Source organism: Chlorocebus sabaeus, chromosome 19 (genome assembly GCF_047675955.1).
Source record: "Chlorocebus sabaeus isolate Y175 chromosome 19, mChlSab1.0.hap1, whole genome shotgun sequence".
NCBI lineage: Eukaryota > Metazoa > Chordata > Mammalia > Primates > Cercopithecidae > Chlorocebus > Chlorocebus sabaeus.
The window spans coordinates 27,893,904-27,909,873 of record NC_132922.1 but is presented as its reverse complement, the minus strand read 5'-3'; the positions used below and the strand labels follow the sequence as shown (position 1 = coordinate 27,909,873).

At 59.6% G+C, this 15,970-nt stretch overlaps 2 pseudogenes; one reads left to right on the top strand and one right to left on the bottom strand.

The window, feature by feature from the left end:
- Positions 1 to 1,095: 1,095 nt before the first annotated feature.
- Positions 1,096 to 3,936, top strand: LOC119622546 (palmitoyltransferase ZDHHC8-like; annotated as a pseudogene).
- A 4,647-nt stretch (positions 3,937 to 8,583) lies between these two features.
- Positions 8,584 to 9,374, bottom strand: LOC140709183 (coiled-coil domain-containing protein 188-like; annotated as a pseudogene).
- Positions 9,375 to 15,970: the final 6,596 nt, after the last annotated feature.

The following is a 15,970-nucleotide window of genomic DNA, read 5'->3' as shown; positions in this document are numbered from 1 at the left end:
GGTGAGTGTCCGTGGTGGGGGCCTGGCCTGGCAGTCAGGCCCTTGGATGGGGAAACAGGCAGGTTAGTGGGAGCCTAGAAGAGGCAGATGGGGCAGGTGGAGCCATAGAGATTCCTGGTAGGACCCTGCCTGTGTGCACCCAGAACTGGGAGCCACGGAGGGGAGCATGGTGTCCTGGAAGGGGCTGGCATGGGACGTCCAGGCTTGGCATTTGTCCCTTGGCCAGCATTGACCTAGGCCAGATGGGCGTCTGCCCCCAGGAGCACTGTGTACCGGGATGCCTGGAATTCCATCTTACAGAGTGGAATTAGTCACTCTGTAAGGCCTATGGAAGACTTTGGAAGATTTGAGACCTGCTTGAGAAAGCACATTGCCTTGGGTTGTGTGAGTGCTCTGTGGTCACTGGAATGGTGGGCAGCACAGGGCGGTCTGTGCAGTGATCAGGAATGCTGAACAGCCCCAGGGTGCCATCCCTCCTTCTGGGCCACCCTGAGAGGCAGGCCTGTGGCTGGACCCCATGCACCTAGACGAGCCCCATCCCTAGGGACCTCTCCCCTCAAGACTGATGTTCTTCCTGGAGAGAGTCACGTGGTGGAGCAGTAAGTCTGGGCCTCCTTGGCCAAGGGTCTGAGTCTGCAGGCATGCAGGGGCCGTGCCTTGCAGGAGGAGGCAGCTCTGCTTGGAGATGAGGGCTCTGGGTACGTCATGTTCCTAGGACTCCTGGGTCCAGTGGGGGACTTGGGTCTGGTTGGCCAAGTCCATTGAGCCCACATTTACCCTGATCCTTTTCTGGCTTTGTGGTTCCTGAGGCTCTTGTCCTTAGCCCAAGCCCAAGCCCATGCCCATGTGCCCATCACAGAGGCTAGACGAGGCTCATCCTCCCTGTGGCTGCCCTGAGTGGTGGGCCCCTGGGGCTGCGTGGCTCAAAGGGCGGAGCCCTGGGTGTCTGCAGTAGCCAGCTGTGGCCTCCCTCCTGCTGCAGAGCCCCTGCCCCTCAGCCATGGATGCTCAGGGACAGGGCCGTGGGTCACTGTGTGGCTCTTATGGCTCCTTGAGGCCTAGTTCCTGAGGCCATGGTGCCAGGTGTGGCCCCCCATGGGTGCTGACTGGCGGCTGCGGGCAGGGTGGCAGGTGGGCAGTGGTGAGAATGCCTTCTCCTTACAGGTTGCAGGCCCTGATTCCCTGACCCTGGGGGACGACAGCATCCGTAGCCTGAACTTTGTGTCTGAGCTGAGCCTGGACCTCCCTGACTATGGGCCTGGGGACCTGCACACAGCCTAGCAGCCATCCCCACCACTCAGCGCCTCTGATACCTTCTCAGCACTTTGTGCTCCCTGAGCCTCAAGGCCTCGAGCTGGCGGGGCGGGGACCACGTGGCTCTTCAGCCCCTGCACTCCGAGGGTGGACCCCCCCACGCCCCACCGTAGCATCTTTGCCCCCCATGCACTGCCCAACCGCAACAGCAGCCTGTCCTATGATAGCGTGCTCAACCCTGACCCACCTGGTGGCCACGCCTGCCCCGCCCATCCAGCAGTTGGCGTGGCCAGATACCACTCACCCTACCTGCACCCTAGGGCAACGGGTGACCCACCACGGCCCCTGCCCCGCAGCTTCAGCCCCGTGCTGGGCCGCCGGCCCCCAGAGCCCTTGCCTGTCCACTACAACAACCTGTCCAGGGCCATCATGGCATCCATCCAGGAGCACAAGGACAGGGAGGAGCATGAGTGCCTGCTGCGATCCCAGGCCAACTCACTCTTCAGCGACTCGGGCATCTATGACGTGCCCAGCTTCTATACCCTGCAGCAGGCCAGTGTGCCGTCCCAGGGCCCCCAAGGTTCCGCGCTGCGCTACGGCTCCAGAGAGGACCTTGTGGCTGGTGCCCGCAACCCTGCCCTGCAGACATCACTGTCCTTGCTGTCCAGCTCCGTGAGCCATGCACCGCGGATGTCGTCCTCCCTGCAGGCTGATAAGGCCAGCAGCAACGCCCTGGGGCCCCAGTCCAGCAGTGACTCACACAGGTCAGTCACACTCCAGGGCCTGCCCTCCCTGACAGGCACTCCTGACTCACCGTCCTACGTGGGCCCCAGAGCTGTCGCTTTCATCCACACGGACCTCCCAGAGCCACTGCCCTCGCTGGCCGTGCAGAGGTGGGTGCCGGGAGGTGCGGGTGGGCTTCCTGGCACAGGGCAGCTGTCCAGTCGTCTGCAGGGCCCCTCTTGGCTGGGCACTCATAGGTCATCCCAGGGGCCTGAGTTTTTCTCTGGGGTCGGGACAGGGAGGATGCGCCTCGCCCTGCCTTGAAGGCCCTGGCTAGCCCGTGTGGCCCAGCTCTGAGGATGTCCTGGGCACAGGGTATGAGAATTGTGTCCTGAGCCCGACAACTCGTTCCCCCAGAGCTGGCACAGACCCAGCATGTGGGAGGCCGTGGGGCTTTCTCCTTGGGGCCGGTGTCATGCGGCAACCTGGGCCTCCTTTAGGCTGTGGCTCTGGCTTCCTGGGTCACTGTGGCCCTGTCCACCCAGGGCTCTCCCTGGGTCTGCTTTGCTGCATCTCTAGGAGGCTGGGGCTGAGGACATTACCTAGCCACAGAATGTGCCACCCTGGGTGGCCAGGCCCTGGCCCTCCCTGTGGGACATAGTTCCAGGAAGCAGGGACTTCCCTGCTTGTAGGTGGGGAAACTGAGGACTGGAGAAAGCAGGTGTGCTCCAGGCACCCAGTAGGTTGGTAACTGAGAAAGCAGGGTCCGCTGGCTCGCAGGCCCAGGCCCAGGTAGGAGAACTGCACACCTGCTGGGGCCAGGACCCAGGCCGCGGTGCATGGTGTCCTCATGGCGTCTGTTGCCCCATCTGGGCCTGGAAACCTCAAGCACAGGCTCAGGTGTTTCCCGTCGTCAGATGCAACCCCAGGGGGAGAGCCCAGCCCAGCCTAGGCCAGGCCACTTGGCCACAAAGGGGCTGAGGGCACAGCAGTCCATTCAGCCCTGAGTAGACCTCCCCTACCCCACAGGGTGGGAGTCTGTCCAGCTTTTGTGGAGTTGGGGAGGAGGCTGCCATTGGCAGTGATGAATGGGGAGCCCTAGACCTAGAAGTGGGCAGCATTGCAGCCAGGCAGGGATCGCAGCCCGGGGACAAAGGGCTCTCGCCTCAAGAAGGTTTAAGCGGCAAGGGTAGAGCTGCTGTTGGTCAGCGCTGGTGGGCAGGAGGGCAGCGCCTCGTTTTCCTGAGAGAGAGCAGGAATGAGGCCAGGCAGAGTGACCAGGCTCCCAGGGCAGGGCAGGGCAGGGGCTCCGGTCAGTGCCCACCTGGCTGCCCCATGCTCTCTGGGGCCAGTGCTGCCTAGGAGGGACCCAGGGACCTGGGAGGGGTGGCAGTTCTGACGACATCTGTCTGTCCTGTGACGGCACAGCCACTCCCCAGGCAGGCTCTGCATCTCCTGTCTGCTTTCCAGATGAACCCTCCGAGCCCAGAGGGCAGGGACTGCCCTGGGCCCCCACAACATGGTTACACCAGTCCACGTCCGTGTCGTCTCTGTCCTGCTGCCTCCTCCGTCCTCTGTCCCCATGAGTTCCTGTGTTCACCGTGTGCATGCATGTATGTGCTTGTTTTGATGCAGGAACCACCCTCAGCTGAAGACTCCCCCAGGTAAGCTTAATGGGCAGTCCCCGGGTCTGGCCCGGCCCCCTACGAGGCACATGCTGGTTAAGAAGGTGTCTGGCGTGGGTGGGACCACGTACGAGATCTCGGTGTGAGGACTGACCACTACCCATCCGCTGTGGTGCCATGGGGACCAGGACCCCGCAGCGCACCCCACTCCCCACCAACTTCTCTGCCCCAGGGACACAAGGCCACCCTAGCCTGGTATGGACCCATCGGCGGGAGAGAGTGCCACGCCTCCACACCTTGCCCCAGGCGCCCTGCCTGCCCATCCACTCATCTGGCCATGGGGAAGTCGGCTCACTGGGACAAGGGCCGCTGGGCTGGTCTGTGTCTGGGCCCGTCCCATGGCTGGGGCAGTGAGGGGCCTAGTCATCCTCTTTGGGGCACCCTCTCTCAGCCAGGCTTGGCCCACTCCCATCACCCATGCACCCCAGATCATCGCCAGGCCAGCCCCCAATGGTCCCTTTACGGACGGGTCCCAGGGATGGACAGAGGCATCCAGGACCTCCGCTGTCCTTCCGACACAGCCTATGGGCTCCGGGACCGAGTGTCCCCCGCCAGGCTACTCCTAACTAACGCGATGCCTTTCATGGACCCCGCTGGGAGCTCGTAGCTTGGCAAGGCCAATGCTTCTGCTCTGGCCTGTTCTGGGTGATAGTGGATAGGTGGACAGATGGCCAGCCATGTGTCAGTGCTCCAGCTGCCACTGTCCCTTTCATCAAAGCCTCAACCTTTGCTTTATGCTCTTGTGGGAAGTGATGGGGCAGGCGGAAGCAGGCACGGGGATGATGCTGCCACGGGGCCTGTGACACCCAGAGCCCCCTCCCCAGGCCTCAGGCCCTCCCTGCCAAACTGGAGAACCCTGCCCCAAGGCATGCTACGTCCCCAACCCTGGCCTGGCTGCGGTGCCCACGCCGTGGGAAAACACACTGGGGAGGGATCCGTGCTTCCCTTGGCGTCAGGGACCTGAGAGTAAGCACACGACAGCATCCACCTGCATTGTGTCTGTTTTATGTTTTTATATCTACCTCTATATATCTATAATTTTATCAAAAAAGAAAAACTTATTTTGATTCTCTCCTTGGGCAAGACCAGGGCTGTTGCTGTAGGACCCCCAGAGTTAGGGGAGGGCAGAGGCTGGGCCCTGGAAGAGTGGGTGGCTGCTGTCTGGTGTGCAGGGGTAGGTGGGTTCCTCGGGGGCATTTCTGTGGGCTTGGGCTGAGTCAGAGGCTTGGGAAGAGGGCGTGGCCGATGGTCTGTGGCTGGGAAGTGTGAGGGTCTCTTGCCTTGGGTCTGCATCAGTTCTGGCAGTGATAGGGTGTTTGGGGGAAAGACTTGCGTCTGCCGCTACCCACAGGGGAATCCCAGGAACCCAAGAACTTGGCGAAATGAAGTGTGGGTGCATAGGGGCCACCTGCTGGCTCAGGGTCATGTGGGGGCTGCTGAACCTGCTGGAACTCTCCTGCCTGACGAATGCCGGGGCAGGGCTGAGGGAGTGTGAGGGATGCGCAGCTGTTCAGGGCTGAGACAGCCTGGGCTGGGGCTGTCCCAGTGCGGGAGGGGTGCGGGCTGTAGGGCCCCGAAGCTGGCGCTGTGCTGACCACCTTTCTGCTTCTCTCTCACGGACGCCGTGGCCCACAGGGAGCAGATTGGCACCTGTACCCGTGGATGGGGGCAACGTGACCAGCCTTGGGTGCCTCCTGGGCTGCACCTATGCCACCTTGGCCACCTGGAGAACCGCCCACCACTGCGGGCCCCCTGGAGCCTGACCACCTGGGGCGCCCCCACGTGGGGCCATGTGCCGCCTGCACTTGGCTACCTATTCTTTTCCCCAGCCTCTCTGGGCCCTAGCAGGATGACAAGTAGGCAGCTCTGGGGCCTGGGACAGCCCAGCTGGGGACGCAGGAGGTCAGACTGCCATGGATCCTAGGGCAGGGCTGGATGTGAGCTGGGCTTTCTTCTCCACCAGCCACAGCTTGACAGACTCCCAGCCTGCCAGGGCCCAAGACCCTGTGTCCACGTGACCTCAGTGAGTCCCCCACCTGCTGCAGGGGGTCCAGCACCCCACAGGGGGCAGCACCAGAGCTGCGGGGACCAGCACAAACTGCTGAGCCTCCCTGTCCAACCAAGCTCTTTAGACCAAGCCACTTCCTCCTCGGGGAGCCCAGGCCTCCGTGGGTTGGGCTGGGTGTGGGGGTCTCAGGTTGCCCCTGAAGGTCTCTGCACTTCTGCCCTTCGCCTGACACATGAACAGATGCCTTAATTTCCTGGAGTCGCCAGCGTGGTGAGCCACCAGCCCCTGCCTGCCACCAGGGTCCTGTGGTCATGGCCAGCTCTGCCTGGGCCCCACTGGGACTGCCTGCACCCAGAGACGATGCTGATGGGAACTCAGAGGGCCCGAGGCCCAAGCCCTGTGTCCTCCAGCAGAGGTATGGCCTGTAGCAGGGTGGCACTCCGGCCAGCCCTTCTTCGGCACAGGGTCCCTGTCCCTGGTTTACCCTGGGCGGCGGCTCTATTTCTCCCATTTTGGGATGAGAAAGCCACAAAACTCTCCTGCATTGTTCTTAAGGGCACCCCTGCTAATTAATTCCCCAAGTAAAATTTTTGGTGTTGATCTCCACAGCTCTGTCTACCAACGTGGCACACTGTACCGGACAGGGCCCTGGGTTGGGGAGGTGACAGGACCTGGGCAGGGAGGGTGGTGGCCAGGAAGGGAGGGGAGTTGCATGAGGGGCATGAGGTCAGTGGATCAGCAGATTCAGTGCTGAAAACCTGACCTCTGAGGTCCCTGGGAGGGCCTGGCCCAGGGGGCAAGAACTGAGGACCCCCTAGTCTTTACTGCTGTTGCCTTTCAGTGGAAACCCTCCTAAGACCCCTTGAGGGTCAGAGCCCTGTGCAGAGGGGCTGCCTTCTGGAGGGCAGGTGGGATGTGGGGTGGGAAGCCAGCCCTGAGGCTGGGGTCTCCACCTTGAGGGACCCTCGCTGTCGGATGGCCCAGGTGTCCCTTCCCCAATTTCCACAGAGACGTGCTTACCGGCCATGTATGTCGTGACTCTATGTCCAGCCACAGGCCCAGCCCTCAGGACAGACCCCGCCTCTACCCTTCTCTGCACCTCCTGGCAGGGATGGTGCACAGTGGTGCCGACATGGCCACTGGGCATCTGGGGCAGTGCTGGTCGCCTGGCCTCCTCCTTGCTGGAACCGCTGGGCCTCCAGCCTAGGACAGGAGGCCATCCACCTCAAGGTGCAGGAAGGGTCCAGCAGGGCCCAGAGCTTCCAGATGGGGGCATGGCTCAGCAGGGGTGGCACCAGCCCCTCGAAGGGCTATGTTTACCATGTACACATAGGTGCCCAGCAGGGCACCCAGCAGCAGCCTCAGGGTCAGCAGCCTACAGGTGGCAGCAGTCAGGGGCAGGGGTGTGCAGGGGGCCTGGGGGGCTGGGCTCTGCCACGCAGTCACCTACCAGAGCTGGCCTGCCAGGCCCTTGGAGCTTTCCAGCTTTGGCCTCCCTTTCTGTTGGGGAGGGGAGCCCACCCCGACGGTCCAGGCTGAGGGCGGGGATCCCTGACTTTGGGAAACCCTCCTCAGACAGGGCTCCCCCCACCACAGCCCTGGCCCCTTCCTCCTGGACAGGTTCCTGCAGCCACTTTTCAGATGCCCCCTGCCCTGGACCTGCTCTGCTGGAGCCCATTTCTCCCCCTCGCCCAAGCAGGGCCCTGGGTGGGGGGCTGGTTTCCAGACCCAGAGTGGGGTGTGAGGGGTTCACTGCCATGCTTGCCATCTGCAGCTCCTTCCTGGCCTGAGTGCGGCACTGGGCCCGCTCCCTGCAGAAGCCTGTCAGGACCCCACCGCTCCACCCCCAGCCTGGCACCCACCCCCTGGCTCAGTGCTATGGAGGTGGGGGGGTCAAGGGTGGATCTGCCCTGTCCTGACCAGGACCCCTTCCGAGACCCTGCTCAGCCGACCTAGTCCCTGCCCCCATTTTACCTGAGAATCCCCAGTTAGATGTTCTCCTTCTGGTCCAGCATGCCCCGGATGTCCTTCTTGAGGTGTTGGGGACCAGAGGAGGTAAGCACAGCAGGCCCCGGCCCCGCCCTACCCGGTCTCTCGCCTGCCCAGCCCCATCCTCCTGGGTGCTGCTCTGTGGGGACCTACCAGGAGCCTGGTGGCCTGGTTGGTCAGGGCCATGTGCATCTCAGCCATGCTGTCTGGAGGATGGTGGGGTCATGGCTGAGGAGGACCCCTGGGTGGGCCCCCAGCACCCCTCCCCCTCAGCCAGGCGGGCACCTCTGTGATGACCATCTTCTCAAAGCACAGGTGGATCTGCTGCAGCTCGTTCTGAGGGTGGGGCCCAGGGTGGGCTTGGGCAGCATCAGCAGGGTGGCCGGTACCTCCCTGCCAGGCCCACCGGCCTGCTGCACGAAGGTTCCTCCCTCCCCACTGAACCCCCCCAAGGCCCACCTGGAGTGTTGCACAAAGGTTCCTCCCCCCACGGCCCCTCCCCCAGGCCCACCTGGGACTGCTGTGCAAAAGCCTCTTGCCCCTGCCACAGCTCCTGCCACAGCAGCTGCAGAGGTGCCCTGTTCCCCAAGGGCTGCATGCTAGCTGGGTCAGGAGGCTGTGGGAGAGCCCCCAGATCAGTCCCAAGGCTGTGGGCTAGTGGGGCGTTGGCTGCATGGGGTCCCTGGGCTCTGTACCAGGCCAGGGGAGTGCAGCTTGAGTGTTCGGGACACAGGGGCAGGAACTGCTGCCCCGGCCCCAGGAGGGCCCCTAGCTGCTCCCGAAGGTCCTGGTTCTGCCTCTTCTGGGGGTGAGGGGCAAAGAGAGGGGACTGCCTGTCATGGCTGCTCCTGGGGCTGGGGCCGGGGCAGGGGCACCAGGCGGTAGGTGGGTTGGGGGTGGGGGGCAGAGAGAGGGGACTGCCTGTCATGGCCGCTCCTGGGGCTGGGGCCGGGGCAGGGGCACCAGATGGTAGGTGGGTTGGGGGTGGGGGGCAGAGAGAGGGGATTGCCTGTCATGGCCGCTCCTGGGGCTGGGGCTGGGGCAGGGGTGCCAGGCGGTGGGTGGGGTGCTCACCAGACTGTGGTTCTCCTGCTCCAGCTGCAGGAAGAACTGTTCTGCAGAGCCCAGCGGCCCACACTGCAGCTGGGACAGGGCTGCCCTGGGCGAGGCCAGGGCCCCTCCCTCCCGCGACAGGGATGGGCATGGACAGGGTCTGGGCCCTGAGCCAGTGGATCCCTCCTGCCTGGAAGCCCCCTGATTTGACCCTGGGTGCAGGGGCCAGCCCCACCTGAGCCTTGCCTCCAGGTTTCCTTGTCTCAGCCCCTCAGGGTTTCTTGCTGTCTGCTCCTTGCTGGACAGAAAGATCGCAGAAGCCTCGCTTTCCACCTGGGCCCCCTGCCCCTGTCCCCTGCCCGTGGAACTGAGTAAGGTCTCGGACTGAACTGAGTGAGCAGAGGAGATGGGGACCAGGCAGGGCCACCCTACAAATCCCTGGCAGTGCTAGTCCAGGCATCCTCCATGGCTGCTGGAGGCTGCGGCTGGGGGACACGGTGGGGGTGGGGTGGGGGTGGCCGCAGGGGCCCAGGGTTTTCAGCCCCGCCATCCCTCCCTGCAATCCCTTCCTGACCCCAAGTCCAGGCTCTGGCCTGGCCCGACCTACTGCCCTCTTATTGAGGGCTCTGGGCAACCCACTGGCTCCCAGGCTGCCCCAGGCAACAGTCACAAAGGCCTGGGTGCAGCCAGGGAGGTCGCAATGGGCCCCTTCCACCTGGTCCTGAAGCTGCCCCACCTGATGACCTCACTGCCTCCAACCCACCGACCCACCATGTGAGTTTTCTTTCTTTCTTTCTTTTTATGGGAAGGGGCCTTGCTCTGTCACCCAGGCTAGAGCACAGTGACACAATGATGTCTCATTGCAGCCTCCAGCTCCTGGGCTCAGGCAATCCTCCCACCTCAGCCTCCCAAGTAGCTAGGACTACAGGTGTGTGCAACCATGCCCGGCTAATTTTTAAATTTTTTTGTAGAGATGGGGGCCTCACTGTGTTGCCCAGGCTAGTCTCAAACTCCTGGCCTCAAGCGATCTCTTGCTTCAGCGTCTGAAAGTGTTGGGATTACAGATGTGAGCCACTGTGCCCAGCCTGGTTATTTTTCTTAAGATGTAAAACAGATAATACACACACAGTGTGGATTCAAAAAATATCAAACAATAAAAGTGGCTTCCAAGCCTTTGCCACCTCTGTCTCCTGTCCCTGCAGCCAGGAGCCCTCCTCTTTAAGCTCCTCCTGGAGGTGGGCTGCCATCCCCTGCCCCTCGTTCCCACTGAAGAGGTCATCCTGTAGCCCAGCTTTTCTTTTCACCTGATGTATCTCTGAGGTTTTAAAACATTCTTTTCTAGCTATGTATTGAACATTTCCTTTATGCCAGATCAAGTACATGCCATTGTTACCCTCTGTTTATGGGTGGGGAAGCTGAGGCAGGAAGCCCTCTAGTCACTTGCCGAAGGCCACGCTGTTACCAGTGGGACCGGATTTGGGCGACTGAAAAGCACTCATCCAACAGTGGGGTCGGATTCATGCCCCAGGCCTGTTTCCTCCTGCTCCCTGGTGCTCCTCACACCATCTGCCCCACTGCCCCTCACTGCCCCTGAGTCCCAGTGCCCATGTCCTCCTCCTTGAACCCCTCAACCCTCAGTTAACCCTCAGAAAGCTGGCTCGGAGAAGTCCTCATGTGGTAGGACCAGAGCTGTTCCCTCCTCTCCCAGTCTCCTGGCCCCACTTCAACTCCTACATCAAGAGGCAGGTCCCAGTCTCCACCACTGGGCTCTGGGCCAACCTCAGATGCACTTGGCCAGTGGGCTGCTCCCAAGCTGCTATGGGCAGAGGTTGGCACAACACTTGTGCGCTGGGCCTGGACCTTTCTTGCTTGGCTCTGGGGACTGTCTTCCATGCAGGAGGCCTGGACTGGGCTGCAGGATGAGAGGCCATGGGGCAGGAGAGGCTTCTGTTGTCCCAGCTGGTCCCCAGCTGCCTGAAGATGGGTGGACAAGCCAAGACCCCCAGAGAAGCAGCCCAGACGGCCAGCTAAATGGCTGGCCATGTACCGCTGAGCCCCAGGCTGTCATGGTGGTTTTGCCACTGAGTTTTGGAGTGGACTGTGACATGGGAGGAAACACTGAGAGCCTTGCCAGGCGCAGTGGCTCATGCCTGTAATCCCAGCACTTTGGGAGGCCAAGACAGGCGGATCATGAGGTCAGAAGATCGAGACCACCCTGGATAACATGGTGAAACCCCGTCATTGTGGGATGTCAGGGACTCTGAATGGAGGAACCGGCTGAAGCCACAGCAGAAGAACATAAATTGTGAAGATTTCATGGACATTTATTAATTCCCAGAATTAATACTTTTATAATTTCTTATGCCTGTCTTTACTGCAGTCTCTGAACATAAATTGGGAAGATTTCATGGACATTGATCACTTCCCCAGTCAGTACTCTTATTTATAATTTCCTATGGCTGTCTTTAATCTCTTAATCCTGTCATCTTTGTAAGCTGAGGATGTATGTCGCCTCAGGACCCTGTGATGATTGTGTTATCCGTACAAATTATTTATAAAGCATGTGTTTGAGCAATATGAAATCTGGGCACCCTGAAAAGGAACAGAATAACAGCAATTTTCAGGGAACAAAAGAGATAACCATAAGGTCTGACTGCCTGTGGGGCCAGGCAGAACAGAGTCATATTTTTCTTATTGCAGAAAGCAAATAGGAGAAATATCACTGAATTCTTTTCCCAGCCAGGAATAACCCTGGGAAAGGAATGCATTCCCAGGGGTAGGTCTGTTGACGGCTGCTCTGGGAGTGTCTGTCTTATGTGGTTGAAGATAAGGGATGAAATATGCCCTGGTCTCCTGCAGCACCCTCAGGCTTGCCAGGATTAGGAAATTTCAACTGGGCGAATTCTAGTCAGACCGGTTGTCTGCTCTCAAACCCTGTTACCTGTTAAGATGTTTATCAATGACAATGCATGCCCAGCAGGACACAGACCCGCATCAGTCATTCTAATTTCACCCTGGTCTTGTGATCTTACTCTGCCTCTCTGCCCTTGTGATCTTTTATTGCCCTTGGAAGCATGTGATCTTTGTGACCCACTCTCTATTCATACACCCCCCACTTTTGAAATCCCTAATAAAACTTGCTGATTTTGCGGCTCAGGTCACCATCACGGTCCTACCAATATGTGATGACCACTGGAGGCCCAGCTGTAAAATTTCTCTTCGTACTCTTTCTCTTTATTTATCAGAATGGCCAACACTTACGGAAAATAGAAAAGAACCTATGTTGAAATACTGGGGGCTGATTCCCCCAATACCCTGTCTCTACTAAAAATACAAAAAATTATCTGGGCGTGGTGGCGGGCACCTGTAGTCCCAGCTACTCAGGAGGCTGAGGCAGGAGAATGGCATAAACCCAGGAGGCAGAGGTTGCCGTGAGCCAAGATTGCACCACTGGACTCCAGCCTGAGCGACAGAGCAAGACTCCATCTCAATAAAAAAAAAAAAGAGAGAGAGAGAGAGGCCTCACAGGCCTAGAAGCATCTTATCCTGACCTCACGCCTGCTGGACATCAGGCTGGGGAGAGAATCAGGGCTGAGGGCATTTTCCCACAGGACTGGAAGGCCAGTCGTGGTCCTCGGTGGTGAGATCTGGCCAGGCTGCCAGCCTTCTCCCCGCAAGCCTGCACGGTCCCCTCTGATCCCTGTGCCTCTGGGGGTCACACCAACTGCAGGTGTTTCCTTCCTCACCGTGCTGGGCACTTGGTGAGCACATTCTGCCTTGAGACCTGGCATTTCTTTGATAACATTTCTTCTCATTTCCTGCTCATTCTGGAACTCCTGTCAGTCAGATGTTGGGCCCTTTGAATTGATCCTGTGAGTCCTTTCTACCTTTGCTTGTAGATAGACTTCCTTGAATACAAACACACACTCTCTCACTGCTTTTTAAAAAGTTGGTTTTGGGGCCGGATGTAGTGGCTCACATCTGTAATTCTAGCACTTTGGGAGGCCAAGGCAGGCAGATCACTTGAGGTCAGGAGTTCCAGACCAGCCTGGCCAACATGGTGAAACCCCTTCTCTAGTAAAAATACAAACATTAGCTGGATGTGGTGGTGTGCACCTGTAATCCCAGCTACTCAGGAGGCTGAGGCAGGAGAATGGCTTGAACCTAGGAGGGGGAGGTTGCAGTGAACTGAGATTATGCCACTGCACTCCAGCCTGGTGACAGAGCCAGACTCTGTTTAAAACAAATAAATATATAAAAATTACAGACTGGTTTTGGATTTTAGCAGTCCTGTTTTTCATTTCCAAGACATCATTCCCCAAGCTCCCCTCTTCTTGTTCCAGAGAATTCTGTTCTGCTCTTAGGGATAAAGTGGGTTTGGGGGAAGACAAATCTTTTGCTTTCTACATTTTCTCTCTTGTTCTTTTTTGTTTAGTCTTGGAACTTCCCATGAGACTCAGTGCTCAAATGTCTGGCTTTTCTTTCTTTTCGATTCATTAATAGGGGAGGCAGGCAGAGCTGCCAGGCACTCCTCTCTTTAACTTGAGGAAGCTGGACAGCCAGGTCTTGGAAGGGAGGCCTCCTGCCTCCAGGCGGTGTCTCAGGCTGCAGGGCTGCAATCTGGAGTGGGGACAGTCCCGGCTCCCTCTCATCTCTGGCTGCACGGCTGCAGTCTAGAGTGGGGACAGTACCAGCTCCCACTGCCGTCCTGCCATGCTTGTTCGCAGCACTGGTATGGTCACTTCATACCAGTGACGAGGCCACTGCTTGCCAGCCACTTGCCTTCTTCCTGCCAGGCTGTCCTGCTACGTCAGCCTCCGCTCACCACCTCAAGAAGTGTCTCGAAATATTTTGTCTGCAGATGACCTCTCTCCTGTTCTCGGTGCCACGTGGGGCCTCCCCAGCAGAGGTGGCTGGACACCTGGTCCTGGCTGCTGGAGGTTGTCTGTTTAGCTGCCAGAGGGCAGCGGTAGCCTTCAGGACCCTCCCCTGGCCTCTGCCCTATTTCCTTGCTGGAATGTCATGGGTCTCAGGATGTGCTGAACTCGGAGACCCCATGGGACAACTTGGGATAGGGGCTAAGGAAGGCCTCTTGGAGGAGCCCTGAGGCAAGATGGCCTTGGGGTGGGGTGGAGGAGGCCCTGAGCAGCAGGGGAGGGGACTGCCTCCTCCTCTCTGTGTCCCTGAGTGAGTGGGGTGGGGCTGCACCTCTTCTGTGTGTCCCCAGCCTGCCAGGTGCCCCACAGGGGCCAGGATGATGAAGAGGGAGAGATCTTCATGGAGACGGGTGGCTCCTGTAATAAGGAAGACAACACTGGCTTCCTGGACGAACAGCAAGGTGGGGTCCTTAGATCCCACCATAGGTGCCCAGGCCTGGATGAGATTCCCCAGTGGCCCCAAGGAGGCACCCAGGACACACTGAATGGCCCAGTGTCCTCCCGTCACCCTTGACCCTGGGCACTACCCTCCTTGGCCTGGAAACCCCAAGCTCCCTGACGCCCCAGCCCCTCTCCCCACCTGTGCAGGAGATGGATGCTGCTGCTCTGTCAGTCAGCCCTAGAGCCCCTCCTCCTCCAGCCCCCCCACCCCTCCCTGTAGTCCTTGCCAATCGCCCTGAGCCCGAGAAGGTGGGGGACTCTTGGAGAGACGGGGCCCTGGATCCCCAGCCCTGGGGTCCCCCACTCACGGGATCAGATATGCTAGCTTAACAAAGGCCAAGGCCGGGCGCGGTGGCTCAAGCCTGTAATCCCAGCACTTTGGGAGGCCAAGGCGGGTGGATCACGAGGTCAGGAGATCGAGACCATCCTGGCTAACACAGTGAAACCCCGTCTCTACTAAAAATACAAGAAAATTAGCCGGGCGTGGTGGCGGGCGCCTGTAGTCCCAGCTACCCGGGAGGCTGAGGCAGGAGAATGGCGTAAACCCGGGAGGCGGAGCTTGCAGTGAGCCGAGATCGCGCCACTGCACTCCAGCCTGGGGCACAGAGCGAGACTCTGTCTCAAAAAAAAAAAAAAAAAAAACAAAGGCCAAGTGCTCCGCCAAGCAGTGTCTTGGATTGCGGTGGGCATGGGGGTTTGCCTCAGGTCCAGGCTCTGGGATGTCGTGCAGGACAGGGCGTGGCTGCGGCGGGGACACTGGCTGGAAGCCGGAACTCCCGGTCTCAAGGACAGAACGTGTGGCCAGCGTGGCTTGCTGGGAGAGCCGTGGCCCCGTTGCCAGGCTGGCACCTCCCTGGACATCAGTTGCCATGGAAGCCACTTCCTGCCCATGTTGCCATGATGTCCAGATGGCCTTGGGGAGACTGGTTCAGAGGGGCTGCCCTGTGCCCTTACCCCTCCTCTGCTGCCCAGGAATGGGTTGGGAGGGCAAAGAGGAGGAGAGGCTGGGACGCCCAGCATGGAGACCTGAGTCCTTCCTGCTGGAGCCAGGCTGCAGCCCAGGGCAGGGGCCAGAAGGGGCTGTTCTGCTATCCACACTGCAGCCTTGATGTTCCATGCCCTAAGCTCATTTTATTTATTTTCTATTTTTATGTTTTAAGACAGGATCTCACTCTGTTGCCCAGGCTAGAGTGCAGTGGTGCAGTCACAGCATACTGAACCTCCACCTGGGCTTGAGGAATCCTCCCACCTCAGCCTCCTGTGTATTGGGGACTACAGGTATGTGCCACCATCCTCAGCTAATTCTTTATTATTTTATTTTTGTAGAGACTGGGTCTCGCCATGTTGCCCAGGCTGGTCTTGAACTCCTGGCTCAAGTGATCTGCCTGCCTCAGCCTCTCAAAATGCTAGGATTACAGGTATAGCCACCTCACCCATGCTTGGTTGCTCCCAAGCATATCTCAAAAGCCAAGAAACAGGCCCTGAGTGGATGGAACTTGGGGTCACTGGGCCGGCCACAACCCTCAGAGGACCCCATCTCTGTGCCCCCTAACCTGGGCTCCTGGCCCACACCCACCCAGGCTGACTGGCAGGGTCTGCTCCCTCTTCAGCCCTCAGAGCTGCCCTACGTGGAGGGTTGGGGGTCCCAGAAAACCTGGGAGAAATGGCCGTGGGCCCTGGCGTGGGCACTACCCTTCATGTCCTCCCAGGGCCTGGGCTGTGGCCTGAGGCATGAGCGCTCCTTTGCCTCAGGAGGGGAAGAGGTGCCTGGTGGCCTTCGGTCAGGGCCTGTGGGGTTCCAAGAGTGGTCTTGGGCCTCCCAATTTCCCCTAGACTCACAGCCAAGAGGACAGGTCTACCGGGGGCTATATGAGGGATGC